General features: G+C 33.8%; 1 protein-coding gene across 1 annotated transcript in view; it reads right to left on the bottom strand.

Annotated features, from left to right (window-relative positions):
* The window catches only part of LOC134848352 (xylosyl- and glucuronyltransferase LARGE2s-like), a 72,817-nt gene that overhangs the window by 35,148 nt on the left and 21,219 nt on the right, over nt 1–16,450 (bottom strand). The window lies entirely within an intron of this gene.

The raw sequence follows: 16,450 nt of genomic DNA, 5'->3' as shown, positions 1-16,450 counted from the left end.
TTTTTTCATTCGCCCACAAAAATCATCTAAAATTTCAGGCGGAATCAATCGAAGACGCCAATTTCTGTAAATAGTTGAACAGTGGTATCTTGATCATTCAGCAGGTACGTAGGTTTTATTAATATTCTATCAATAGTAAATTTTATCTATATGTTTTTAAAAAGAAGCGTATCGTAATGTTTGAGTTGAAAAATCTCAAACTGGACCATCAGTACTACAGCCGTGTTCTCTCAAGTTGTTACACTTTGTTTTTGTTCAGATTTTCAACCAAGTTTAATGCATTAAATGGGCTATATCTTTTGATTAAATTAACTCAACGTCGTGATTCTTGGCAAGTAGATTACACTTGCATTTTCACACGATAGTATGACCGGCGTGAACGTTTGTTCACAATGAGGCGAACATTTATTGCATTTATTTCTGATGGCACCGGAAACCCCAATTCTGTTAAGAAATTGAATTATACAGCTGAAGGAAAAGGGCCAGAAGCAAAGCCACATTGCCAATTCCTTAAGGATTTCTCGTATGACTGTGCACAGAATCCTCAAATTACAGTAATGATTTGAGGTTGCGTGACCTATCACGGATTTCGCAAATTAGAGAAGAATAATGGAATTCTCAACAGCGAAAAATACAAGGAAATACTAAAGCGAAATCTGCCGGATGTTATCAACAGCGTTCACGGAGACGAGTATGTATACCAACAGGACAACGCCCCCTGCCATGTTTCTAATTTAATGAATACGTTTTTCACAGAAAAAAGCATCCTAACGACTACATGGCCCCCTCAATCACCCGACATTAATATCATCGAAAACCTGTGGAAGATGCTGAAGAAATCCTTAATAGATAGCAATATCGAATTTCGATCTAGAGACCAGTTGTATGAAGAAGTAGAAAAACACTGAAATCTGATTACTCAAGATGCCATTAACAAACTGTATGATTCCTTGCCTCGGCGCATGGCTAAAGTATTGAAGATGAGGGGTGAAATAACCAAGTATTAGACCTTTTCGTTGTTTTTTTTTTTTCGTTCAAAAAACGAAATCTGTAACACAAGACGAGCAATTTAAGTATTTGCTTATGTACATTGTGTTTTTTTTGTCGCAAAAGTGCAACAACTTGAGAGAACACGACTGTATTTGTGTTTTCTTCTCATCAACAAATTTATATGAACGTATTTTACGCTACTGTTCAATTCACAATTACAGTTACAGCTTGTCGAGGTTCAAAAAAGCAGGAATATAAATTTTTCGTTTGATTTAATTGGTCAATTATTCCATATTTAGTTATTATTGGATAACGCGAACAAAATTTGGCTTATTTTACCACCACCCCTAACTTTTACAAGTGTTCTATTTATTCACTTTGCAGTATTGCGTATATTACACTAATTTCAAGCTTAACCTAGTTTTTTAACGCTTTAAATACCAGCCCGATTAAAATAACTTTTTCACTATTGGACTCATTTTTTCGTCTGGTTTGTCTGAATATTATAAATAAGTATGACGCCAATTTATACGGACTGGTTTTTTTCTACTGCCCTAAATGGCAACAAAAAAGGCCAAGCACCTCGTCGTTTTAAAGTTCATTGAAAAATTGATAAAAAAATACCTGTAAACCAGAGACTTGAAGAAAATGTTAAGTTTTTCTAACAAAATTAGCACAATTCTGCTATATAATTTCAAATGCGTGGGAAGTAGAAAGTGTTATCGGATGACACGAAAATCTTTGACAATTATAGTAGGAAAAGACTACTTAATTTTTCCTCCAGAAAAGACCGGTTTAATTTTTCCTTATATCATCCCTGCTCGCTTAAGTCGAGCCCAAAAATTTTCCGTTTTTAGTGAAAAACAATTTTCAACAACCTCCTGTTCTTACTTTAACGCTTCCAAATGTAATAGAAGTAACAATTCATGTACATTTTAAAATTAGCGGAATTTGAGATTAGTGGAATAAAAGAAACAAACTTTTAAATGTTTATGCTCTTATCTTTATATGTGTATCCGTCCAATTTTTATATACTATTTATTTTAAAACTAAGACATCAAAAAGATCGATGAAATAAGGTGACGCTTATAGCGCTTAATTATTAAGTAACTAAGAAAACAAGTCACGCTAGATGACCGAGCCCTTGTTACTTTCCTAAAGTACAAATGCAGACCACAGCAGAGAACAACCCCGTAAGACACTACTTTTCAAGAACATCTAAAAGCAAGTTTTTCTACATAAAATTTTAGAAAGCTAAGAGATTTTCTCTACTAGGTTCCCCTATTTGAACCTCAAAGACCTAGCAGTTTCTATGTGTTTTTTTAAAAGAAAAGATGGCGCTTTTCATAAAATATTTTCCCAAAGTTTATAGAAAACATCAAAACTATAGAAAACGTCAGTCCACGCTAAATTTGAATTCCATCATTAATATAAGGAAAACCCAATATGATTTTATATTGCCACGTTTAATTTCTACGAATTTTATCCCTTAAACGCTGCATTAATTACATGAGCTAAAATTAAGATTCATTTTCCAGAAACGAACATTTTGAAAACACAAAACGCAAAAATTGTAACTCGAATCAAATTTTTCAGTACCGGACACCACAAATCAGTTATCTAGACAAGCTCAGATTTCATTTCTACAAATACAGTTTCAGAGCAAGTTTTTGCTCAAAACAATCCACATTTTAAGGTTTAAACTAGGAATAACAATTTAGGAATCACAAACTAGTTCAAGTAAAAAAATTCTATTCTTAAAATTCGAATTGTTAGGTTTGGTGCTAGTTTTGAGCTGCAGGGTCAAACATTTCACTAAAAGGTCTGTTTTTTTAATGAGGTTGAAGATCTGTTTGCGATTTTGGTTAAAACACCCAAATTTTGACTAATTGAAAAAAACACAAGTCCAAAAAATGCAAGTCCAAAACACAAGTCCGAAAACACAAGTCCAAGTTTTAAGTTGATGAGTAACAAATTTAGCTTTTCAATTCCGGTCTTTGCTTTTTACGGAGAACTAATGCTGCAAACAAACTCTAACCTACCAATTTTGAGTCTTGGTTCTATAGCCTGAAAACTATGTTTAATCTGTTGAATTTCCACGTTTTCGATATCAATTTTTATGTTTTTGAGTCTGAAACTCGAGGAAAAACAAATTCAGCTAAAAACAATAATCCCGAGAGCACATTCAAAAACTGAACCCATGGTTTTGGTACATAATTGAAACGTTTCAGCTTCCAGTCTCTGTTCAAAATCTTGAGGATTCCAAGAATTTATGAATTTTCTGAGACACTCATTTTAGACACGGGTCAGCACAAAAAAATTACTCGTATAAGGTAATTTGAAGTCCCTAAAGCCAAGTTTTCATACCATTGACTGCGTAAATAACTGTTAGTTTAAGCCCAAAACTTAGGCCTCTGGCTTTAAAATCGCGGTCTTTTAAAATGAAGATAGTCCCAAAAATAAAACCATAAATAAACAATCCCAGTAATCAAAAATTGACTTTCCAAGATAAGATTTTGAATTTAAGAGAGTTTTGATTGAAAAATTGAAGAAGCTAGGAACTAATTTGCATTTTTTTTTTCAGTTCTTTCAGTTAATTTGTATAACCGTTAGGCTAATTAAGCTTTTTTGAAAAAAAAAAATATAAAAACTTTATGACTCAACTTCGCACTAGGCTAAAATAAATTTTGGCTATCTTTTGTACTGGTAAATAACTGGTTAAAATAGCTCGAAATTAAAAAAAAATTACGTATTGAACAACAATCTCTAAAACATCTATAAAATCCAGTCACTCAAACTTTCAAAATCTGCAACACAAAGAAAATGATTAGAATTAGAATAATGACTACTGCATTAGCATATCCCGTTCTAAATTTAATAACAAAGCGGGTTAATTTCAAAAAAGAGCCAGAGATTTTCTTAGCATTGTGGATGGATAAGACGATGGTTAAGACGCATGTGATGAAATGCTGAAAACGTTATGTTGTTCTATTTTGAGAGGTGCAACTGCTCATTGGTATCAGGGAACAGCATCACTTTTATATTAAAACAATACAAAAGTTCATAAAAAGTTCACTGATGATAGGGATAACTTTTGAAACAAAAAACGCAGAGAAAAAAAAACAGTTTTCTAATCATACCAAATCAAAAGACCTTATAATACTAGCTCTGGAATCAGAAATGTTCCCAGAAAAAGCAGCAACTTTTTATGTAACGTTTGAAATGAAAGTAATACCTACCTAAGTTTTCAACAAAAAAATTAAGTCAAACTTTTTATTATATCGCCAGAGTCAACAAGAGATATTTGAAATCATGGAGCTATTTTGATTAATTTTTCAAATACAACAAAAAAACTCTTGTTTTAACATAAAATTGCAATAACTTAAGAGAAAAGCTTCGATTCAAACCAGCGTAGTTTTATGCCAAGTTTTTGGTGCTGACTGTACCTTTCTCAATTCATTGTACCATGTACTCTCTGCCAACAGTAAACTAATTTTGTGACTACATCAAGCCCTCAAGACTCTAATGATACTTGATCCTGAACAATATGGACATTTTCCTTTCTTCCGTCATCAACAAAACTGTGCGTTCTCAAAATTGAGAATTTAAAAATCAATTCAATAGGGATGGTTTCTTATAAATTGCAAGCTTTGAAGTTTGACTTTATGAGTTAGGACCGAGTTGGTTAACTCATAGAGTAATTTCGGATAGGGTACACCGTCTGCTCGTCACGCTATCTTATTTTCGGCCGGATAGATTCGTGCAACTTCTTAGTCTAATACCGATCCTAATCTTACTCTTATACTATCTAGTCTCAGGTTGTTTAACTAGTCTCTGCTAGGCTCAATAGATCTAGGGTATACTGGTTTATTGCGGCTGCTGAAGTGCTCGGGAGAGTCCAACTAATTTCTAAGTTAAATTCAAATCTCTCTGGTGCTGAAATTACAAGTAACTTCAGCACTTACAAATAAGTGGGTTGTTAGTTAGATGGATCATGATTGGTTAATATTAAATACTTTACATTGGTAAAATATCTAATTTATCCAATCATAAAATGTAGTTTAGATCAGGTTCCACCCATCCGGGTTTTACAGAGTTTTTTAGAATAGTTCTTCTGCAATTCGAAGGATGGATGATGGAAGTTGGTGTTTGGCGAACATCTTATTTCTTCTGTTTCCTTTTTATTAAAGAAGTTCCAGGAAGCTGGAGTTAGAGACATAAGACGTTGTGTCTTCTAGTGACAACGACTAAGTCTTCGCAACAAACTCAAATCTGATTTCAGAATGGTTGGCTATGTCAGGTTTTTCTGTTCTGCGTGGAGATTGTGCGTGGAGGGGATGCCTGGTTACTCGGATCTGTACGTATACTTGAACATCGAGGTGGTCATTGGTCTAGTTCAATGAAGTCCTTTTCTGCGAAGTCAAGTCGTACTCTAAATCCTTTGAGTTGTGATTGTGAGTGGCATATCGATTGTGGTTGGTCATTCTCTCTCGAGTGTAGTGGGGTCGTTTTGTCTTTAGATGTTCGTCCTTGGTGTTGTATTCTGATCTATGTATTGCATAATGTAATTTACATTTTATAAAACATTTATTAGTTTAATATTTTTTAATTATGATTTTAGTTAGTTGTTTTCACAAAAGCTTTTTGTTTTAGTTCGGTTATTTTGAAGAGTTACTCACACTTGAGTAGCTCTTATTAAAAATAGAGGTGTGGTCACAAAGCGTGGATGTAGCACGGTGGGTTAGGCCGGCTATAGAGCATGCTCAGGACGTCCTTCCTGGTGGGTTAGGCCAGGAGTGGGAGTATGATTTCATGCGGTTTTTGTGAGGGGTCCTGTTATGTGACAACGTTTTATGTTGGGTTTGTTGTGGTTTTTCTTATGTCTTGTTGGTTATGTCCTTTTTCCAAAAAGTAAATTGTTCGTGGTATGGGTTTGTCTTTCGACTTTTTTGTGTTTTATTATTTCTTTCTTAGACTTTATAATAGTCTTCAAAAGAATAAATTATCCAGTTTTAAACTGGGTTAATCCGGTTTGGGTACCGTTGGTTTCCTTTTCTTAGTCATGCTGTTATTTTATGATTTGTGGTATTTAGTAAGCTGCGTTGGTTAGTTTTGTTTAGTATATGATTCCTTTCCAACCGGGTTAAAGGAAAGTTTGAAACATGTTATTATATGTTAGAGTTGTTGAGTGTGAAAACTTGAAATTGAAATTCATTATTTTAAACAATTCTTCGTGGGCGAGCTGTGCGAGTGTGGATAGAATTTCTGTGCGAATGAATGAAAATATCAAAAGGTTAGTACTGCATTTGCATTTTATTAATTTACTGCATAGAATTTGGAAATTTACTGCTAGTTATGGGGGAATTTTAAGTTACAAATTTTCATCATAATTAGATTTACTGCTTGTGGGGAAAATTTTAGAAATGAATTTACTGCATTGGTATTAAATTTATAAATTTATAAGTGTAAGAGATTAATAGAATTGTTGAAGTCTGTTTGATGAAATTTGCGATCTTTATTTGTTTTTTGTGGTTTTTGTAGGTGATCGTCGGATGAAGGCTAAAAATCTAAGAAAAACATGGATAAAGTATGGTGAGTTTTTTAATATTTCAATTAGTTAGTTATATTCATTTAATTCATACTTACCTGTTAGTCGTCGGGGAAAAAACCGTGGGGGAAGATGTCGTGAATTAGTTCTGAAGTTGTTAGTAGTTTAGCTAAGATGCGGATGATATTTTTAGTCTGAAGCAGTGGCCAAAGCAATTGAAGTGCCTTAATAGTGGTTAGTTCTTCAGTGCCAACTGCAAACTCATAAGGTGTGTTTTGGATTAGATTATATAATTTGTGATTGAATTTAGTGTTGTGGATGAATTCTAAAATTGGGATTTCTATAGGTTGTACAAACTCGTGCGGGATAAGGAAGGGTCGGGATTCTTCGGCGTTGAAGGTCTTGGTGATGGGACAGAAGATGTACATTTGGGTTATGGGGTCATAATTACGAAGAATACCATGGAGGTTAGTGTCTTTAATACAATATGTGAAATTTAGGGAAAATGGTGAAGTGTATTTGGAATTAATGAATTGAAAACGATGGTGTGGTTGTCTAGAGGGTGTGTGTAGGTCAAAGTGATTTTGGATGAAGCGATAATAACTATATGTGTGGGTTTGTTTAGTGCGCAACATAATATCGTGTGAGCAGTGTAAATCTCTTTCGTGTGGTGCAAGGAAATGAAAGGTTAGTGAAAATATTTGGAAGCGTTCTTTGAAACTTTCGTATGCTTGTGTGTCTGTTAGTGCTTCTGAAATAATGTGATCAAACTTTCGGTCGAAGATGTTTAGTGTGAATATATATGGTGTCTTGATGAAAAATTTCTCGGTAATTTGTGGATTAGCGAAGCGATCGTCGTCTAAGAATTGATCTTGGTTAGCTCTGATGATGTTGTGATCATAGTATTCGAGTGTATATTCGTTAGCTCTAGGTGCAGTGTGTGTTTTTAGTGATTTTTTATATCCAACGTAAGTAAATTGTCTAGCGGTTAGTGGTGTAGTGAGTCGATATAGCATGTCCGTATTTCGCTCTATATCGATGTGAGTGTTAGATAATGGTAAGCAAAGAGGGTTAGTAAAATGATAATATGAGGTCCAAGAGAGAGTGGGCATTAAAACGTATTCATCTACAAAGTTGCGTGTTTAGTTAGTGTCGTGGGGGGTGTTTAAGGTGTATTGTGGGAATGAGGGTAAGGTGATGGCTAAAAATTCTTTTGTGTTAGTATGCTTGGGGTGGTTGATGTATTCACGGGCTGTTCCTGGTTTTGCTGGGAAAGGATGGTTGGGGAACTTTCTTTTAAAAGTGCGGTAAGCTCTATTAGTGTTGAGTGAAGATTCAGTTGATGTGGATGATGGTGCTAATGATTCAGTATAATTTGAAGAGGGTGTAGGGGTAGGGGGGTTGGATGAATTTATTGTGGAGGAGATTTGGTTTATGGTTGGGGTATTAAGGTGGTAGGGTTGTTGTTGAAGGGTAATAAAATTATCTAGCTGTGGGGAGATTCGGGGGGTGTCTGGAGAATGAGATGATTGGTCAGAATGGTATGAGGAGTAGGTTGGGGTAACTTGGGAAGCATAAGAGGGTGTGGGGGTGATTGGGTCAGGGTTATTGGATAATATGGGTTGAAAAGGGGGTTGAGAAAAATTAGAAGAGTTATGAAAATTATTGGATGGGGATGGTTCTGAGTCGGCAAATTCATCGGGGGTTTCAATATTCGGGTTATTGAGTTGTGAGATGGAATATAAAACTGAGATGTGTGAATTAGTATCGGAATTCATGCCTGATGTTACATTACTAGATGGAAAATCGGGTGGCGGAAAAGCAAAAAGTGGTATTATTGGGATTGGGGAGGTAAGATTGGTTGGGTGGGAATTTGATCGGTGTAGTGATCCAAGTTGGCGGCTCATCGTGGGCTAAAAAAATGATTATTTTGAGACTGAAAAGCGGTGGTATGGGGTTGTTCAATAATTTGTTCATAAGTATTATCATCTTGTGACTGGTGTGTCATTATATGTTGAATGGGACTTTGTGATGTGGTGAGTCGAAAATTTGGATTATGTGTGATGGCTAAGTTTCGAAAATTTCGTGGGACTAGGGATAGTGGATGGTTATTTGGTAGGGGTGGTAATTGTGGTGCCGTTGGCGTTATGTCTACATTGTTATGTTCTTCGTCGTATGTATTTTGTCGTGTTGCTATTTTTGTGTTATATTCCTTTATTTGTGCGTCTAAAAGAATTTTGTTTATAGATGTAGAAAAGATTCCAAAAAATCCTGCAAAGAGTATGCGTGCTACACTTGCTTGTCGATTGACCTGTGTGTGTATAGCACATGTGTTGTAGATTCCTTTTAAAAGTGAGAAAAGAAATCCAATAAAGTTAAACATTGCGTATAAAATAGTCAATTTTTCTAAGATGTAGTAGGGCCATCCTAGAAAATCGAGGATCTCATTTTTGAGTGTAACAAAGCTAAAAATGTTAATTGGTGATATATCTTGGGGACGGTATTTTTCACCGTTTAGATATATATAATCTTTAATGTCTTTAAAATATCCGCTATAGTCTTGCGTGTAGATATCGGCAAATCCTGCGGTTTCTGCAAGTTTGCGTAAATTTTGGTCTATTGATTGTCTTTGTATAGTGTCCATTTGTGTTAATAATTCTTGGAATTGTTGTGTTTTAATGTGATGTTGAATATCTGATTTTGAATAGATTCCTATTGATTGTAAGTCTATATTTGGGTTTCGAGCAATAGCGCGAATGCTTTCTGGTGAAAATTTTTTGAGTGATTGCATTAATGTGGGATATGGAGTGAGAAGATAATATTTATTTTCATCAGGGTTTAGTTGTACTACATTGTGGCTGTTTTCTGATCCACATGGGACTGCGGTATCCCAGAAATAGGTTCTTCGTGAAAGTGTATCCACGAAATGTACTTTATTCTTATAAAAGATAGGGATTCTTTTATAACATCGTTTATCTTCAAAAACGTATAGTGGTGATACTTTTTTAGTACAAGTATAAAACCATAAGATGTTTCCTTCATAGTCTAAAAAATTTGATCTATTTCCAGATAATAAGTATCCTGCATAGGGTATTTTTAATACTGCTAGTGCAAGTGATTGTAATATTTGTGTTCGTTCTAATTCGCATAGTTGGTGTAGTGTTTCTAATTCGGAGAGTGACATTTCTTGAAAAATTCGGCTAATTGTATAATCTAGTTTCATATCTAAATGAATATCATAGTGGATATTACCGAAATATGTAGTATTCATTAGTGATAATTCTTGTAAGCGTGTGCTTCTGGTGTCATGGGGTTTTAGATGTCCACCAGGTTGTCCGTTGCTTTTTTCAAAATTAACTGGTATATAGGATGTTCCTTCGTTTAGAGGATGACCTGTGGCATATGGGTCGATTTTTACTTTTCCAGTGGTCATGTCGAATCCGTTTTCGTATTCAACTAATATTTCAGAATATTGTGTTCTGTGAAGTGGATTCCTGTATTTACATGCAAGTTCTGTTTCTTGATATATTTGGAAACGTGTCAATTTGTTTTCTATATTGTCTATGTTTCTAAAATTAGAACTTAGTTTTCGTGATGGATGGACTTGTTCATATGGAATTGATTGTATAAAATATTTTTCGTGAAATTTTATCATACGAGCGTGTATTTTTGCTACTTGAAATGTTGTACATGTATCTTCGGGGAACCAAACAATTGTTGCTTGTGTTCTCGTTGTAGGGTCGCAATAACCTTGATCATTTTTACAAGGTAATCGGATTCCTTGATAGATCATTGTATTATCTGATAAATCTCGTGTTAGTTGTATTTTTTCGAGTTGTATTTTCCAATCAAAAAACATTATTTCTTGGTATCCTTTATTTTTTGTGTCTGCTTTGCAGTTTGATGGGTCATTTATACCAATGTGTGGTATCCAATGTTTATCGTGTAGGTCATAGGTTAATCGTCCGTGTGCGCCGTTATACGGGTATTTTTCGTCTAGTTTTATATGTCCTTGGTGTCTTTCAAGTTGTGATTGATGTACAGAGTCTGGAAAAACTTGAAAATTAACTAACTTTCTTTGGGAGTTTTTATTTTGTGTGATGTTTAGTCTAAGTAATTCATTTTTACAATCGTCGGGATTGAGATGTAAAAGACGTTCTATATTACTTTGATAGAATGATTCATGGTCAAGTCGGTTTTTGTTTCCGTTCGAGACTTGTGAACAATGTACTTTCTTTTCGGAAAATGTTGCTGTGAATTTATAACCTGTAACTGTTGTTGCTCGGGCTTTTGAATAGAGTGTTGCTATTACATCTGTGGTTTCTATAGCTTGTGGTTCTGTTTCACATTGTGATACTTGATTTATTGCATATTTATGTAGTGTTTTTTGTTCATTTTCTTCACAATCGTAATGTGTTACTAATAAATCTTGTGGTCCTGTACGAGGAGAAGGGTTTATGTTTTGATTTGAGATTACTAGAAAAAGGAGTTGGAGAAAAATTAATAATTTTAGAATATACATGTGTATGATAATCCTGAGTATCGATTATAAAATGTAATGTAGCCAATTGTGTTTTTGGTATATCTGTCGTATTTGTATATTACTTCAGTAGTTATAAACGGTGGTGGTAGTGATTGAGCTGTTATGTTAGGTGGATTTAATGGGTAGGGATGTTGGGTAATATTATTTAACTTAACTGTGATTTCAAACTTTAATTGTAAACTGTTTTGTTGGAGTATTTGAATATTGTGATCACGGATATCGTTGTGAATATCTTGGCGATATTGTAATCTATTAAGTGCCCAGTTATGAAGGCGGTTACTTTCTTGATGTTGTCCAAATAGTGGTGGAGGTGCTGTAAATGTATTCCAATCTAGTCTTAAAGGAATATTTATTGATGATTGTTCTCGATATCTGGCGTCGAGATTATTTGGAAAATTTAAGTTAAAAGGTGGTGTTGAAATCTTGCTTATTGATGGTGTTGATGGTAGTGATAATGTTTCTGGTAGTGATGAGGATGTTGTTGTATCCGTAGAAATATCTATGGGGTCATTGACTAAATTTGGTTCACCTTGTGTAAATGAATGTGTAGTCCAATATGGAAATCGTGATGTTTGGTTTGTAGGGTTGAAAGGATTTTCACGTATTTGCTCAGATGTTGGTGTTGAACCTAAGTAATTTGATGGTAGGCTTGAGGTGCTACGTTGTGAAAGAAGCGTAGGGGTTTCTGGTAATATACCAATGGGGTTTTCTGGAGTGTTTTGTGATGGGGATTGAGGTATATCAAAATGAACTCGGGGAGTTTGAAGATTTCTGTTTCGTCGAGGATGTATAATTTGTCTATTTATTTCGACTGTATTTTGGTTTTGACTAGAATTTCTTATTCTACTTAGTTCTTGTGGTAGTGTTGGGTATAGGTTATATGTTGGTTCGCTTAAAGGTGCTTGTCGTTGAACTGGTTCTAGTGGTTCTGATAAACGAGCGTGTCGTTCTTCAAAAGTGTATGGATTGTCTTGAAAAGAAATTCGTGTAGATGTTTGAGGATTTTGAGTAGTTGAAGGTGGTGTTTGGTTATCTTGGGATGATGTCGGTGAAGACTGATTCTGTGACTGTTGGGTAGCAGTTTTTGATGGATTTTTGAATTGTTACTTTAGTGGGAAGGTTTATGTTTATTATAGTATTCTTCCAAAAAAAGAATTAGAAGGATTGTTGCTAGGGCAAATGTGAAGATTGCTTTCTTTATACATTTACATATTGTCAAAATGAGGGATGATAAAAATGTTATGAAAATTACAAACAATAAAAAAATATCAGTTCTACTGAAAATTGTTCGTATCATTTAGACAAGTTATATGAATCGTACCTGTGGATATAATCAAGGGTTTTGGAAAGTTGGAGGAATAGTTCGAGTAGAGTGTAGAAAATTAAAAAAATGTTACAAAAAATGATTAGGATTATTAGAAAAGATTCAAGTATATCAAAAAGAAATATTATAAAGGTTTCAAGTATTGTAAAAAAATGTTTAAGATTTATGAGTATTTGAGTAACTGATTGAGAGAAGAGCATTTAAGAAATGATCTCTTGGTCGAATATTTTTTGCTGTTTGAGGCGATTTTCTAGTGTGGTCGGATTATTTATTAGTTTTTTGACAAGTGGGTTGAGTTTTGTAAAAAATTGTTGGGGGCAATTTTCATGGTGACTGGGAGGTCGTCTTTTTCTTTATTTTTGTTTGTCAAATGATCCGGGGTATGGTGAGATTTTTATACTTTAGGCTAATTAAAATGTTCATTTTGTTACTTTAGGCTAAGTTAACAAATTTGCTTTGGGGGTATTCGTGGTCTGAGTTGGGGAAATATTGTTGATCTTTGGGTTATTAGATAAGGGAGGGGTACGGTATTATGGTGATATTTATTTTAGTTGTCAAGTTGGAGTGGTTTGCTTATTTTTGACCTGGAGGTCGTAAAGTTATAGTTATAGATGTGCCTGGAGTTCTATATGATTCGTCTAATTGGTCTTAGTTTAAGTTAGAGAAAGTGACGGATTGGATGAATCCTATTGGTCTATTTTGAACTAGAATTATTACGTACTTGTCAGCATGTTATTTTGAAAATTGTAAATGAAAAATGTTTCGGAGGTTTCAAGATTGTGAAGTATAATGTTAAAATTACTTTTGAAATTCCACTTTCTTTAAAATTTTAGATTGGGGGATGAATATTTTATAGTTTTTACGTGGTTGATTTCGGAGTCTTGTTGTTTTTCTATTTTCTGATTTGTCGATTTGTTCTTGCGGTATTATTTGTTCGGTCATTTTTCTATTTTTTCTTTGTTTTGGGGATTCTTTATGGTTTTGTGTATTGTTTTTGGTGGTGGTTGGTTTTGTGTTTTGATTTTCGGTGGGGTTATCATTTTGTTCTGTGTTTTTCAGATGTGGTTCATTTTGAATGATTTTTAATCCTGTGAAAGAATATAATTGAGTTAATTCGCGGAGTGCGTATTCTTTTGGGTAATAAGGTAATAGGTTGTTTCGATGTTGAACGATTTCTTTTTTGTTTGAGTCGGTAATTTTATATGTGACATCAGTGGGTTTTGCAATTATTTGGTATGGTCCTTTTCGAAGGGGTTGTAATTTTTTAGAAATTCCTTTTTGAGTATTAAAATTAGGTATTAAAACAAATGTTCCAATTTTTAATTCGGAGGCTGGTGTAAAACGTGAATTGATTTGTTCATTAATGTTTTGTCTTTGTAATAACTTTTTTGTTATTTTTTGATAAATTTCATTGTGTTTTTTATCTCTATTTAGAATCCATTCGGTGTGTGTACCGGAGGCTAGTTTAAGAATTTGTGGGTGATGAAAATGATCTTTATCGTGTGTATGTAAAGGTAGGTTATAACAAATTGAGTCTTTATTTGGTTGACAATAACCTTGTGCGTTTTTATGAGAATTTGCTGTAAACATTATTGGTTTGCGTGGCTTTTGGTTAAAAACCATTTCGTATGGTGACATTCCTAAAGTTGTCGTAATTTGTGAATTATATGCTAAGGGAAATAATTTTACATCTGTTGACCATTCGGTATATTTTGTATCATTTCCGTTGATGATACATCTAAGATATTCTTGTAATGAACGGTTCATACCTTCGACTAAGCCGTTTGTCCAAGGTGCATGAGATGTACGTGGTTTGTGTTTAATGTTATATAAATGACATAGTGTGATAATTTCATTATTTATGAATTCTGTACCGTTGTCTGTAACTAAAATTTCTGGTAGTCCGAATTTTGCTATCCAGTGTTCATAGAGTGTTGTGTAAGCGTAATAAGCGTTACAATGTGGTACTGGGTTAAGTGCTACATAATGTGTAAATGCGTCAACAATTACCATAATGTAGGAGTTTCCTTCTGATGAGGGTGAAATTGGTCCTTTAGTATCAAATGAGATACGATGATTAAAGTACAAACTTTGTCCTTTAAAATCTTGTTTTTGTGCTATTTGTTTTTGATTTGGGTAAGGTTTATTTAGTTGACATACTATACAGTCATTGCATAGTACTTTTATCCAAATTGGTGCATTTGGAAAGTAAAAATTTTGTATAAAATTTGAATATGTTTTTTCTGATCCAGAGTGTCCTTTAATATTTTGTGTATGTGAAATATTAAAAGCTATAAGAATCATACTTAAAGGGAGACATGGAACTGTAGATTCATTCAGGTTATACTCTAAAAGGTCTGTATTTTCGTTAATGGTTGTGTTGTTAAATTTGCGAAAGTATCGGAGGAGTGTTTTGTTTCCTAGAATGGTTGAATCTGCTTTGATAGGTTTAGTTTTATATTTGTGCCATGATTTCAGTTGTCGAATTACTGGGTCAAGGTTTTGATATTGTTTCAGTGTTGAAATTGTAATTGTTTCTGTTGGAGGGAGAAAAATGTTTTCAATTTCGAATTTAGATAAGGGTATTGTATCAAGTGGGTCGTGAAGGTCAAAAACTTGATTTATTGTGTATTTTGAATCATTTGTTTGTGGTCCTGATAAATTTATTTTATCAGTTAAATCTTCTTTTTCAATTAGTGGAAAATGGTCTTTTTTAGGCGGGTGTTGTTTTGTTCGTTTTTGTTGGGTGTTATTTTTTATCCATTGAGAATATGGGATTGGTTTGAAAGTTGATGTTCCAAGTAAATCAACTTCATAATGATTATTTTGACAATCTAAATAAAGTGGGAAATGTTGTAAACTATTTATTTGTGATTGTTCAATATCAGTTTTTACTGCATATTTGCATTCCAATCGGGGTGATGTTTCGTTTTCTGCAAGGTAGAATTTTATGTTTTTGGGTATTTCAACTGTTGTTTTTCGTGTAAGTAATTCAGGTGGTGTATTTCGACTTAAGGTGTCTGGTAATGCAAGATTTTTTCCTGCAGTCCAAACTATATGTAAGTTTGGAAATTTCATTAGAATTAGTTGAAATCTGTAAACTCGGTGGTTTGGGTTAGATTTTTGTGTAAAGAGAAAGATGATTGGTTTATGGTCTGTGAATAGAACTGTTGGATGTTTTGATCCAAGTATCAGAAATTCATATTCTGTCAGTGTATATATTATGGCTGTACATTCTCTCATTAGAGTTGAGAGTCGTAGCTCTGCTTGAGTGAATAATCGAGAATTTGCTGATATGAGGTTCATTTTATTTGTACCATTATGTGATTGTAATAGTGCTGCACCGATGCCAAAGTTCGAAGCATCGCACATTGCATAAAATGGTTGATTTGAATCTGGAATTGTGTTTGAAATTTGTTCAGTTAAAAGTTTCTTTATTTCTTCAAATCGTGTTTGATGTTCTGTGTTCCATTCAAAATTATTTTGTTGTCTAAGGATGTTATAAAATGGTCGTAGATATAATTGCATTTTATAAACATATTTACTTAAAAAGTTTAACATTCCAAGAAATTCTTGGATTTTCTTTTTATTTGTTGGTGGTTGAAGTTTTTGAATAGCGTCAATGCGTGATTTCAATGGAGTGATTGTTTTTCTTTCTATATTATGTCCTAAGAATTTAACTCTTGTCAAAAAGAAGTGTGATTTATCGGGGGCGGCCTTCAGATTTTCGTTCTGAAGTATTTGGTGATATTTTTCTAAAACATTGAACATCTCGTCTTTTGTTTGTGATTGCATAAAAACATCGTTTAAATAGGTGATTGCGTTTTTCTTGAGTATTAGTGGTCTAAAAATTTTGCTCATAAAAGCTGAAAATGCTGCTGGTCCTATGGATATTCCATAGAATAAGCGGTTGAATTCATATTGTTGGTTTCCGATAACAAATTGTGTTAAACGTCGTGATTGTTCATCTAGTGGCATTTGATTGTATGCACTATTCATATCGGCGGTTGTAAAGTATTTGCCGTTTATTTTTGTTAAAATAACT

The sequence above is a fragment of the Symsagittifera roscoffensis genome, chromosome 1 (genome assembly GCF_963678635.1).
Source record: "Symsagittifera roscoffensis chromosome 1, txSymRosc1.1, whole genome shotgun sequence".
In the NCBI taxonomy this organism is placed as follows: Eukaryota; Metazoa; Xenacoelomorpha; order Acoela; family Convolutidae; genus Symsagittifera; species Symsagittifera roscoffensis.
Note: the sequence above shows the minus strand (reverse complement) of the source record. Positions and strands in the feature narration are given on the sequence as shown.